At 36.8% G+C, this 13248-nt stretch overlaps 1 pseudogene; it reads right to left on the reverse strand.

Moving 5' to 3' along the window:
- Positions 1 to 9814: 9814 nt before the first annotated feature.
- On the reverse strand, positions 9815 to 11521 carry LOC124979320 (pygopus homolog 1-like; annotated as a pseudogene).
- Positions 11522 to 13248: the final 1727 nt, after the last annotated feature.

A 13248-nucleotide genomic window follows, 5' to 3' on the forward strand; every position in this document is an offset into this window, starting at 1 on the left:
TGTTTTATTTTTAATTTTTGGTTGTTGGTATTGAAATCAGGGGTGCTTTACCACTGAACCCTTTGCCCAAGCCCTTTGTTTTTTATTTATGGGGCAGGGTCTTGCTAAGTTGCCAGTGCTTGCTTCAAACTTGCAATCTTTCTGCCTTAGCCTTCTGAGTTGCTAGGATTATAGGTGTGTGCCATGGTGCTGGGCTCATTATTTTAAAACCATAGAATTAAAAATGTATTATTGAAGTCTGTTCTCAAAAAAACTTCCTCAAAAATTTTTTAAATGTTGGCATAATTCTGATTTCATTGTATACTTTAAAATATTTTGAGGGATCAAATTTTTGGGGGCCAGAACAGCAAAGTCCAAACATGTAAAAACCGATAGTTCCAAATTCCTTCTGTATTTCTTGGGTGCTAGGGAGATGCCTATTTTAGTTCTGTGATATGGTTTCAAAGCAGATGTCTTCATTAAGTTATGTTGAATCACCCCCTAGGTCACATCATTTCAGTTTCATCATGCTATATTTTGTGCCCACTTGTGATTGCTGGTTGGTGCTCAGGTTAGGGAAGCAGCTCTGTCCCCATGGGCATTCAGGAGCCCACAGTTCTTCCATCTCATGCTTTCACCAGTCCCCACCCTGTGTCTCAGCCCATCTGCATCCCCCAGCAGGAGGGAAGGAGCATGGAGAAACTCAAGTGGGAGAAAGGTATGGGCCTGGTTTGCAGGAGGTTCCTCTCTCAGTCCCACTTCTCTTCCATTGGCTAGAACTGGTCATGTGCCCACACCTAACACAAGGAGACTGGGTAGTATGGTGCAGGTGTATGACCACAGTAAAGGAGGTTGGATATTTGTGGACATCTAGGGAACAGGGAAGAATTCATCTGTGCTAAGAGAAGAGAGCTCATCCTGCAGTGTCCTGCAGTCTAAAGATGGAGATAGATATGGTGTGAGGATCTTGCATCCTAAAAGAGGAACGAATAAGAGAGTGTGCTCTGGGAATCTAGGTGATTATACTTGACTGAGAAGCTGCCTACAAGATGGTAGTAACTGAGCTCCATTTTCACAGTAAACCAGATTCAAATGTCGAGGGGAGATGGCAGCAGAAGTGTAGAAGCATGTAATTGTGTACAGGATACATTAAGAAATAATAAGCAGTTTTTAAATTGTTTTCTTTTTCTTTTCCTGTTTTTTTTTTTCTTGCTACTGGTGATTAAAACTCAGGGCACCTAACCACTGAGCCACTTCCCCAATTCTTTTTATTTTTCAATTATGAGAAAGGGTCATTGCTAAGTTACTTAGGGCCTTGCTAGGTTGCTGAGGATGGCCTTGAACTTTGAATCCTCCCACCTCAGTCTCATGAGTGGTTGTGATTACAGGCATCAGCCATGGAGCTCAGCTTAAATTCTATTATCAAAACACTGAAGGGCATGGAGAAATGCTCAATGAATTATCAGAGTAACTGGGAATATCAGATGATTTAAATTTTGTAAAACTGTCTAAATTTAGTTGAACATCTACAAATGTGTGGGGTGATAATTTTCAAATTTTCTAAAATTATAATAATATAATCACAAGAATTCCCTATGTTCTGGTGTGATATACTGTTGTCTTTATACCAGCCATAAATACCTGTTGTGTAGACCAGGTATTCTCCATACTTTGTCACCCAGGCCGTGCTGTTCATGTGAGACAGAGACTTCATCTTTCATCTCTACTTTTTGCCCTGCAATTCAGGTCCTGATTCTGGTGCCCCAAGAATACTCCTTGAAGCACTGCACTTGGGAAAAGGCCCCTCTTATTTATAATTTGAAATGACAAAAGTGTCTTCCTCGAGATGAAACCACCAAAGAACTGATATTATAGAATTTGGATATGATGTAATAGCAGGCCTCTGAAGAAGTCTAAGTGTGCCTTTTGGGTTTTGGCTGACAACCATGGAGCTCCACAGCTCTCATGTCATTTTCTCATGTGGCCACCAGGGTGCAGTGCCTGATTGTTTGCCACCACGGCACCATTGCAGGTTTGCAAGTTCTACCCTCCACAAAACACGTTTAATAATAGTAGATAATATGCTTAGTAATAATCATTTGCTTTTATTCTTCATTATGATTTGGAAGTTGATGATAATTCCCTACAAGAAATCCACTAGCTGGAAGAGGTATATGTGGACACATGAAGATGTGAAAAAAGATGGATCCACCCCCACATCTCTATTTGGATCTCCCTTCCTCCTCTTTCCATCATGTACAAACATCCATGTAAAACATCTTGTCACAGTTAGATGTGATTTACCACAGATCTCTTCAGTTCTGTTGTTCCTTTTGTGATGGGAATCTTGTTTGGAAGCAGTCTGCTCCTCAGAGTCAGAATGTAACTGAAATGAGGTCCTACCACAGGTCATTGGCAACAGGTCTCGGCCAACTTTGTCAAATTGTAGATCTCATGGTTGAGGTTTGGCACACACTGTCTACTATTCCCAAAGCACTAAATTTTCTTTTCCCTGGGTAACTTTCACTAAAATTATTTATATCCTAAGAGAACATCAAATCAGAATGATTTTGGTGATAAGCATTTGAGGGTGAGAAGTTATAATTTTATTACTTGTACACAACAGTTTATCAGCCTGCATTATATTATGATCCTTGGTGTCCCTCCCAGACAGTGACCTCAGAGCAGAGTCTATTCCTTAGTTCCAATTCTGTCTCAAAGAGTAGTTGCCAAATACTGTTGAATGAATACACTTACTTGAGACCCAAGATCTGACGGGATGGAAAATCTTATTTGAATTTGGTTACTAGAACTATTTTGTGGGATATTCTAATGGTTAATATATGTTTATTTGCACTTGTCCAAACCCATATAATACTAAGATTGAGTCAGTGTAAACTAATTTATACTAGAGATAATGATTTGTCAATTCATCAAATTTGGTGGGAGGTGTTGATAATGGGGGAGGTATATGGGAAATCTCTTTGTCTTCTGCTCAATTTTGCTCTAAACCCAAAACTGTTCTAAGAAATAAAGTCTATTTAAAAAAAATCCTTATGGAGCAATAAGTTTAAAAGAGAAAAGAAACATCATGAGGAATCTAAAATTAGAATGACCAAATTATAATCATAAAGAACAGAACTGAAGTTGCAAAAAACATACTCCCAGACAGTGGACACATCTGAGAAGAGGCCCTCAAAGCAGAGAAAAGATGTAACAGAAGAGACTATGTGAAAGGAGGTTGCGGATGCATAGTAAGGAGATGCACGATTGTCCTTCCATTTAGTGATAAATACGCATATACAGGTGTCATTCCTGTGAGAAGCCTAGAACAAAAGGAACAGAAGCTGCACTGAGAAATACACTAGAGAACTTTCCTAAACTGGCTTTTTCCTAAACTATGCTTTTATCATTATCTTGATTTCCTCTGTTTCTGGGCTTACATGTCTGTTCTCCTTCATAGCTTTAAGAGTGTGAGCAGTGCAAATTTTGTATGAACTTTTTTGATCATGCCAACGTTAGGCTAAAAACAACTCATTGAGGGGTTGAGGTATGGATCAGTGACAAGAATTCTAGCCTATCATGTGCAAAGTCCTGGGTTGGATTCCTGGCACTGCCAATAAATAAATAAATATATAAATAAAGATAAATTTCATTGTTCCTAGTGTTTCTCTTGTTATGAAAGAAACTGTTTTGATATATTTATAAATATTTATTTTGTCTTCTGTGAACTATTTCTGCCCTTTACCTATTTTCTATTTTGCTGTTAGTGGTTTTGATTTGTTTTTAAAAACTGCTCTTTTGGTGACTTAGGAAGCTGTGCAGGGAAGTGTGTAGGGTTGCAGAGTCAGAATTTTCTATGGTGGTACTCAGAGTGGAAATCAGTACCCTTACTCTAGGTAAATCATTCATGTTTGAAAATGGTACTGCCTTGCTCTTGTAAAGGAGGCCCATTAAACTTCCATGTTCAAACCTCCTAGTTCACCGTTTGGAAAAATGGGTAGCTAAGACCCCAAAGTGTCTTGAACACACAACCTTCTGAACTGGAGTCAGTTGGCTACCATAGAGCCACAAGGTCACTCGAGCAAGAGAATTTCAATCCTTTAATAACGGATCTTTCCTCCTGAGCTTCCTGGTCGCATCCTCATGCAATTTCTTTGCTTTTTCTATAAATGTTAAATCAATTAGAAAAGGCATAAAGGGACGCTGTGGAAAGCTGGATTGTGCAAAACTGATGAGAGTACAGCTGGATGTCCAGGTGCCAGGGCGCTCAAGATCCCTCCTGGGGATGGCGGGTTTCAGGCCAGGGAAGACCAAGGAGGCAGAGCCGGTTGGACCTCTTCTGTGCGAAATGCCTGGTTTGTGTCCTTCAAAGAGCTGGGGACCTGGGGCTTCATCTCTCTCTGGGGGAAGCCAGATCGCTGTCGTAGGACGTCACTGTGAAATGCGCAACCCTGGTCAGCGCCAAGAAGTGAGGATTGGGAGGACCCTGGTGCTCCCATGAGTTCCTAGTCGCACCGAAATTATGAAAAAGGTAAAAACAACTGAGGGCACACTTAGAAAGTGACTTTGTAACTTGGCATAAAAACAGAATGTTCCACGTTCCTACCTGGTTCTCTTGTTATACAGCTTAAACTCATTTTTGAAAATAGACATTCAAAAGTGTAGTAAAAATGACAATCAAGAATCCCACCATCCACTGTACACATTTTGATGTGTTTCTTTCCAGACAGCCTCCCTTCCAGATATGCACAAGTGTCCACCTAGTGTCCACAAGGTCCCTCCCATTTTTAAATTTTTATTTTTATTTTATTCTATTTTTTACCATAAAGCACAGTTACAGAAAAACAGCACAAAACAAAAATATAAACTTAATGAATTTTCACAAAATGAAGACACATGGCCTCCACTATCCAGGTAAAGAAATTTAGCCTGCCAGACATTCCTAAAGCCCTCGGGGAATCAACCCAGGCTGCCTTCCTCCACCAAGAGAAACCACTTTCTTTACGTAATTGCTTCTTTGCTTCTCCTTATAGTTTTCTTACCTAAATGTGCATCTGTAAACACAATGATTTTATCTAATATGAATGGCATTTTCAATCTGCTGAAGCTGGCAATCATCTTTTTCCTCACATTCTCCCCTCCCCATCCCTCAATAAAGTGCCCTTCTCAGTACATGGTGGTACAGTTTGCCAGCATGTATTATTTCTGGTGATGTTAATTTGGATCATTAAATTAACACAACATCTGCTGAATTTCTCCAATGTAAAACTACTCCTTTCCCCTTTGTAATTAATAAATATCTTGGAGTAAATTCTGTCACACTATGCAAATATCCTGTTTCTTCTCAAACTTGCACCCATCGATTTTAGCATTTGTCCTGACTGCAACAATTATTACTGTGGTGTTTGCCTAGTGGTGATTTTCAATCTCCTTTTTTCTATCTACATTTATTATTATAATTCTATAAGAAAAAGCTGGTCTTTTCTCTCTTTTACTTATGTATTATATATTCAGTTATTTATTGCATCAATAAAGGCCAATAATGGATATTGTTTAATTCCTAGAATGTTATTCTTCATATTGTTGCTGAAGTGTGTTAGCTTTGGCCATCTTAAACTCCTTCAGGTTGGCTCATGTGTCCTTTTAACATACCACTATCTTCTCTTTTTCTCTTTTAATAGCTTACTGTACTTTAATAGCAAACTTACAGGAACATCACAGAAAACATACAACATTTAAGACGTGTTTGCATATAGCACATCTCAGAAAAGTATGATGAGTGGATGGGATCTACTGTATGATAAAAATGCTACAGGCATTGCCATCAATAAGTAGTTTTCTTGCTTTAAAAGATCCAAAATGCTGGCATTATGCAGAAAGCTTTATGGACTTATTTATAATTGTCATAAAACTGAACTACTGAAACTGGTTCACTGAAACATTTTGACTTGCATTATTGCTTTATTTACATTCCCTACATTTTTATTGAAAATTCACACAAATTAAAATGGAAAAATTGCCAATACTTGATTTCTGCTACCTATTGTTCCACTTAGGGGGAAACATGTTGGGGTGGGGAGTCTAATGTCCAGAACTACCAATAACAGAAAGAACAGAACTTATTATGTTCATGGGGGAAATGAAATTTTTCCTATCTTAGTGGGTTCTTAAGTATGTTCTGCACATGTGCATGATCTAGCTATTTCTTTTGGTATACTGTCTGGCATGATCATCACACAGGTTGGTGTCTTTAGAAAGGCCAACCAGGTAGGCTTCACTTGCCTCCTGTAGAACACCAATAGCTGCTCTCTGGAAGCACACATCTCTTTTGAAGTCCTGAGCAACTTCTCGAACCAGACACTGGAAGGCCAGAGATTGTGAATTGGAAGTAGTTCAGTGGGCTTCGGATAATGTTGAATTTCATTTACTTCCTAGTACTAGGCCTGTAATGAAGAGATTTCAGCACCTTTCCAGTAGATGGCGCACTTTTGCCAGCGGCTTTTGTATTGGGTTGCTTCCTTAGATGCTTTACCAGGGACTGATAGGCTGGGACTTGCCTTTATTCAATCCATGGAACAGAGATCTCCTTAACTACCCTTCTTTTTTGGCTAGATCTCAGAGAGGTGGTGTGGGCATTAGAGAGCGAGGCAGCACAGTGGTGGCTGAAAACAATTCCACTATCCTTGTTATAAACCCATCCTTTAATGACACAGGTTCATTTTGTATTTTCCCTGCCTCAGCCCTAGAACCAACCACTTCTCCAAAGATCCCTGTCCCTGTTCCTGGATTATGGTGTTTAGAACCCCAAATGTGGGTATTGGATGTGTACATTGTAATATAGTGTCATTTCACTTTTCTTGTTTGTAACTTCTCTAAGTGAAAAACCCAGCTCTCATTAGCTATCTGGGATATACATTATATACTTATAAAATGTGTATGTGTGTGTGTGTGTGTGTGTGTGTGTGTGTGTGTGTATGTTTATAAATACATGTATGCGTGTCGTGTGTGTTTCAGTTACTAACTCATATTCCTGTGAGACAAGATTTACTTCTAGGATTATATGTATACAGTTGCTTTTGTTTGTAGCCTTTGCCTTTAGGTTTATAGTTAAAATATTGTTTTGTAAAGTTACTTAGGTTAGTTCTTTTTCTCCCCTAAGCACTTCACTCTTGGTTATTCTACTCATTTGTAATACAGTGAGCTTATCTGTTACTTTTTATATTCCAGTCTGTGTTATCACATACACATAAATTGATTTTAGTTATTTTCTTTGAAGTTTTGCTAATGAAACATTATCATAGTTCTAAGTGTCAGGGTTATACAAAAGAATATACTAAAAATGTGTCACTCTCTCATCATGTCTATTACCCAAACCCAGTTCCTCTTTCCTCCATTTCACCAAACGCTCCCATAGGAGACTACTCTTTTCACTTTCTGATGGATCTTTTGTGAATTCTTCTTGTTTACACTGACAGATACATTTATATTTTTATATAATCCTTTCTTAATAAGTGCATAAATACCTGTTTGCACTTAGTTTTGCTGGTTTTGTTTGACAGCTTGTCCTGGAAATCACGTCATATAAGATCATTGAGATCTTCCTCAGTTTTTTCACGTCTACATAGTGCTCCATGGTATGTATGCAACATAGCGAATTCAACTACTTCCCTATAGTTTTGCAGAATGTTTTCAAGATTACTTCACATTGTCATATGCACCAGCACTTCATCCCCTTTTTTCTGAATATTTGATTGTATGAAAATAGCACATTTTATTGATTCTTTCACTAATTCACAGTTTTTGGGTTATTTCCATTTGGGGAATATTATGAATAATACTTCTATAAACATTCCAGTACATGTAGATAATCCTAAAAAACGTATAAAATTTTCCTTACATGTTTTAAAAATATCTTAATTTTAATTGTTTATTTTATGTGCTGTTTAGGATCAAACCCAGTGCTTCACATGTGCTAGGCAAGCATTCTACCACTGAGCTACAACCCCAGTCCTTCCTTATATCTATGACTCCTAAGTTGTATATGATGAAAATAAGAGAAACATCATTAAACACATACACACACACACACACACACACCAGAAGCTAAAGATAAAGCATTGGTTTCATCAGCAATTCAATACTGCAAAAACTGAAATTACAGCTGTCACAAACCCTGATGAGTCAGAGGGGCCAGAAAAGACCTAGGAGTTTCTATTGAGAGCCCAAAAGGACCAGGTTTTAGAGCAAGGATAAGACTGAAAATCAAGAATGAATAAGAATTGGTATCCAACTAAAAAGCTTCTTCACAGCAAAGGAAAACAATCTAGAATGTGAACAGAGAGCCTATAGAATAGAAGAAACTCTTTACCACCTGTACCTCAGATGGACCATTAGTCTCCAGAATATACAAAAAACTCAAAACATTAACACAAAAAAAATAACCAATCAATAAATGGGTAAAGGAACTGAACAGACACTGTACATAAAAAATACAAATGGTCAAAAAATATATGAAAAGAATGTTCAACACTTCTAGCAATTAGAGAAATGAAAATTAAAACTACACTGAGATTCTATTTCACTCAAGTCAGAATGGCGATTATCGGGAACACAAGTCACAATAAATGTTGGCAAGGATGTGGGGGAAAAGGTTCACTCATACAATGCTGGTGGGACTGCATATTGGTGCAACCACTATGGAAAGGAATATGGAGATTCCTCCGAAAACTTGGAATGGAACCACCATTTGACCCAGTTATCCCACACTCCATTGGCTTATATGAAAAGAACTTAAAATCAGGATACCACAGTGGTGCAGTCATATCAATGTTTATAGCAGCTCAATTGACAATAGCCAAGCTATGTAACAAAACTAGGTGCTCTTCAACAGATGAATGGATAAGGAAAATGTGGTATGTACACACAATGGAATAATACTCAGCCATAAAGAAGAATGAAATTATAGCATTTGACAGGAAATGGATGAAACTGGAGAATATCATGCAAAGTGAAATAAGCCAATCCCAAAATCCAAAGCTTGAAAGTTCTCTCTGATATATGGATGCTAAGCCACAAGAGAGAGTAGGGAAGGGATGAATAGAAGTTCATTGGATTAGACAAAAGGGAATGAAGGGAAGGAAGGGGGATGGGAATAGGAAAGAGAGTAGAATGAATCAGATGTAACTTTCCTATCCTTGTATGTGAACATATGACCAGTGTAACTCCACATCATGTACAACTATAACAATAGGATCCTAATTAGAATATGTGATGCTCTATGTATATATAATCTGTCAAAATACACTGTACTGACATGTATATCTAAAAATAAAAAATAAAAATAAATAAAAATGTAGATTGGAAGAACACTACTAATCGACTTGATTTAATATTTATAGAACATTACAAAAATGCTGAATTTTGAGTGAAAATTCATACTTATACATTATTATCAAGAGACTACAGAGCATTAACCAAAATCAACAAGAGGCTAAACCATAAAGTAAACCTCAACAAATGTCTAATGATTAAAATAATATAGTGCATTCTTTAACGACAGTGGAACTAAACTAGATTTCAAATTACTATTGGTAAGTAGGAAATCCATGAATGTTTTAAAACAGCAAAGATCACATAGAACTGTGAAAATGGAGTTCAGAAAAATATTTTCAACTGAATGAAAAAATACAAACATATCAAAATCTATGAGCAGAACAAATAACTCAAATGGATTGTAAGCCTATACATAAATTTTAAACCATATTTTTAGATTAAATCATAATTGAAAAAATTCAGAATGATAATGATGGTAAATATTTCTTACCTAGGGTCAAAAAAAATGATAAATTGATATATCCATCTAAATAAAGAAGTCTGTTCTTCAAAGATGCCACTAAGAAAATTAAAAGGAAAGCAAAAGACAGAGTATTTACAACACAAATATATGTTAAAGGATTTATATCTAGACGGTATAAAGAACACTTAAAACTCAACAATACTAATGACCACATTCATTTTCTCTATATCCCGCACATTCATTATTCTCATTTAAGAGAACAAAGGAAATAAAATTGCACTAGTAAGGAATTAAATATTAATAAAAACTAAAAGTTAATGTTTTGTGTGTTTTCAAAAAATATAAAACCTTAAATCCTGTATCACCAAGTTGCTATAATACACACAGAAAACACTATTTTAAGTTGATGCCTGTGATTAAGCATCACTGCCCTCTGCAGTGGACCAAAAGTTTCCCTAGTGGGCATTAACTGGACATCTTCCTCATCCATACAGGTATCAAGGCTCCAAACTGCTTCTGCAGTTAGGAAGCCATAAGCTCTTTCAGTCATTCCAGTACAGGTCTGATGAAACCATTTCTGATGAGAGGGCTCACATAAGATGGCAGATATCCTGATCATCATTCACTTCATTTGCACAAATTCCATAAGGATACGCTAGGCGGAAGACAAACGCTCATGACAGCGTAGGTGGAGAGAGCATTTACTGCAGTTTATAGTGGTGCAGGCATCTACTGCTCCTCTAGGTGTCCTGGCTGGTTCTGTGTCCCATTTGCAAGGCTGTTATTTATAGCTTCGGTGCTACTCAAATGCCTGTTTTCTTGATTCACTGAATTGTATTAACATTTTTGTAATTCAACATTACTCTGAGTCACTGTATTCTCCATATTTAAATGAAGGGGATGAGCAGGTGAAATTTGGTGGTTTTAGTTGCTCCTTGACTAAAATCTTATTTTTGGAGGTGGTACTCTTGGGCTGACCAAAAGTGTTTGAGGGAAGAATAAAGAATGATTAGACTCTAGTGGAGAAGTAAATTTTGAATTATTTCCAGGAGCAAAATTAGATGTCAAATCAGAATTAAGATTCTTGGCTAGCATGCTCTGGAGGAATCTGACTGAGGCTTTCAGCAGAATTTTCTCTAAATATTAATGAGGCATGTTAACATTCTTAGTACATTAATATAAAATGAATGTCCAAGTCTTGAACTATTGTGTGATCCAAAGTTAAAAGCATGATGTGGGTTAAAATTCATGCCCAAAGGATTCTGGGGAAATGGATAACACTGAATCCTGAGTAAGGATCACAATATGGGGAAGAAATTCTGGGGTGGGGGGGAATGTAGGTGACATTCTGAATGCCATTTAGGTTCCAAAGGCAGGATAAACAGGGCCAAGACACTGATTTGATGAAGACAGTGGTATAGGAAACAGTATTGTAGTTGTTGTCAAATGCATTAGCAGTCACTAGATCCTCAAGGGTTTGACTCAGTGGGGGAGCATACTCAGACAATGCAGGAATAGGTCCCTGTGTATTTGCCTTATATTTTTTCTTATGCAGACCTCCGAGTTGTACAACTGGTCCTCCTAACCCATCCAGTTCACTACTGCCACCTCAAACGCCCTTCAGAGAAATGGAATTCTTCTCCTGTTCTGCTGACACTACAGAACGCCAAGCATGACTTCTATCGCCACCCCAAGCTGTGGGAATCAGTCACTTTGCTGTGAAAGGTAGTGGCTTCTTTCCATGCTGGTGTGCTGAAGCTATGAGGTGCAGCCTAGGGTGGTGGGAATGTTGGCCCTAATACCTAAGTCTCAAAGTTAGCAAAAGATTTAAATATGTATTTAACAAAGAAGAAAGCAAAATGCCCATCAATTGCATGAAAAATATTCAAAGCAATCATCACAGAAATGCAAACTACATACACCATGAAGCACTACTATACACATTAGAAAAGCTAAAAATTCTAAGATGACAATACTGTAAGTGATCAAGACTAAGAGTAATTGGAAAATTCATATTTTGCGGCTGGTGTCCAAAATGGTATAGACACTTCAACAACTTGGCAGTGCCTTGTACAAGGTATACATCTGTCTGCTGTATGAACCAGCAGTTCCAAACCTAGAAATGTATGCAGTATCCATGAAAAGCTCTATCCAAAAAATCATACAGGTATGTTCATAGAACACTGATTCATAATAGCCCCAAACTAAAAACAACTGAATTTCCTACCATGGGTGAATAAATTGTGGTATGTTATTGTGATGGGATGCTACTTGGCAATAAAAGAGAATGAAATACTGACATATGCTCTAAGAATTAAACTCAAAACTGGTGACTGAAAGAAGGTAGAATCAGAAACATAAAACCTGTACAATCTCATTTGTATGAAAGCCTAGAGAAGAAAATCTCAATCTATATTGACAAGAGTCAGAGTTTTGGTTTCTTGGGGACAGAATTGGCAGAACTGTCTGGGAAAGGAAGGAAATGGTTGTGGGTCATAAAAATGTTCTATGCCTGGTTTTGGTGGTGGTTATGCAGGTATATAAATTTGCCAAAACTCACCAAAATGTGAAGTTAAACTGGGTACAACTTGTGATATATAAACTATTTCTCAATAAAAGAGATGAGAACAATTGGGTTCAGCTAAATACATACTTATGAAGAAATATACAGTGTTAAATATAAATCTTAGCAAAAAGGAAATGTCAAAATCTGTTATCTATGATTTCATTCCAAGAAGCCAGAAAAAGAATGGTGAATCATATCCAAGCAGAAGAAACTGAAAGAACATAAGTTAATGAAAAAGAAACTAGTTGTATAATACATCAGAAATGATATTGGCAAAGATTAATAAAATGTTAAATGCCTGTAAAACAAACCCACAAAAAGAGAACATGCAAATATTACCCAAATATTATCAATATGAGAACTGAAAAGGGGAATATTACTTGAATCTCACAGATATTAAAACTATAATAATAAAATATCATGAATTATTTGAAGCCCAAAATTAAGAGATTTGACAAAATATGGACAAATTACAAACAGGCAAACAAAAGAACTTACACAAGGATAAGAAACTTCAATAGTCCTAGTAAAAACAGTTGAATTCATAATTTAAAACTTTCCTACAAAGAAAACTCCTGGCTCATTTATGTCAAATATAATACCAATAATACCAATCTTACATAAACTTTTACAGAGAACCAAAACCAAACACAAAATAAGAGAAAGAAAGAAATCAAACAAAATGAAATAATTCTCATTTCATTTTATGAGCCCACCATCATCTGAGATAAAGTCTGGCAAAGATATTACAGTAAGGAAAACAGTACTGAAACATCACATGGTATCCCACAGAGATGTACAAATTTTATGCATCAGTTAAATTTAACAATTTTTAAAATAACAAAAAGGAAGCATATAAGATAATATGGACAGACAGAAAACCCTATATAAAAATATAAAATTG

Source organism: Sciurus carolinensis, chromosome 3 (assembly GCF_902686445.1).
Source record: "Sciurus carolinensis chromosome 3, mSciCar1.2, whole genome shotgun sequence".
NCBI lineage: Eukaryota > Metazoa > Chordata > Mammalia > Rodentia > Sciuridae > Sciurus > Sciurus carolinensis.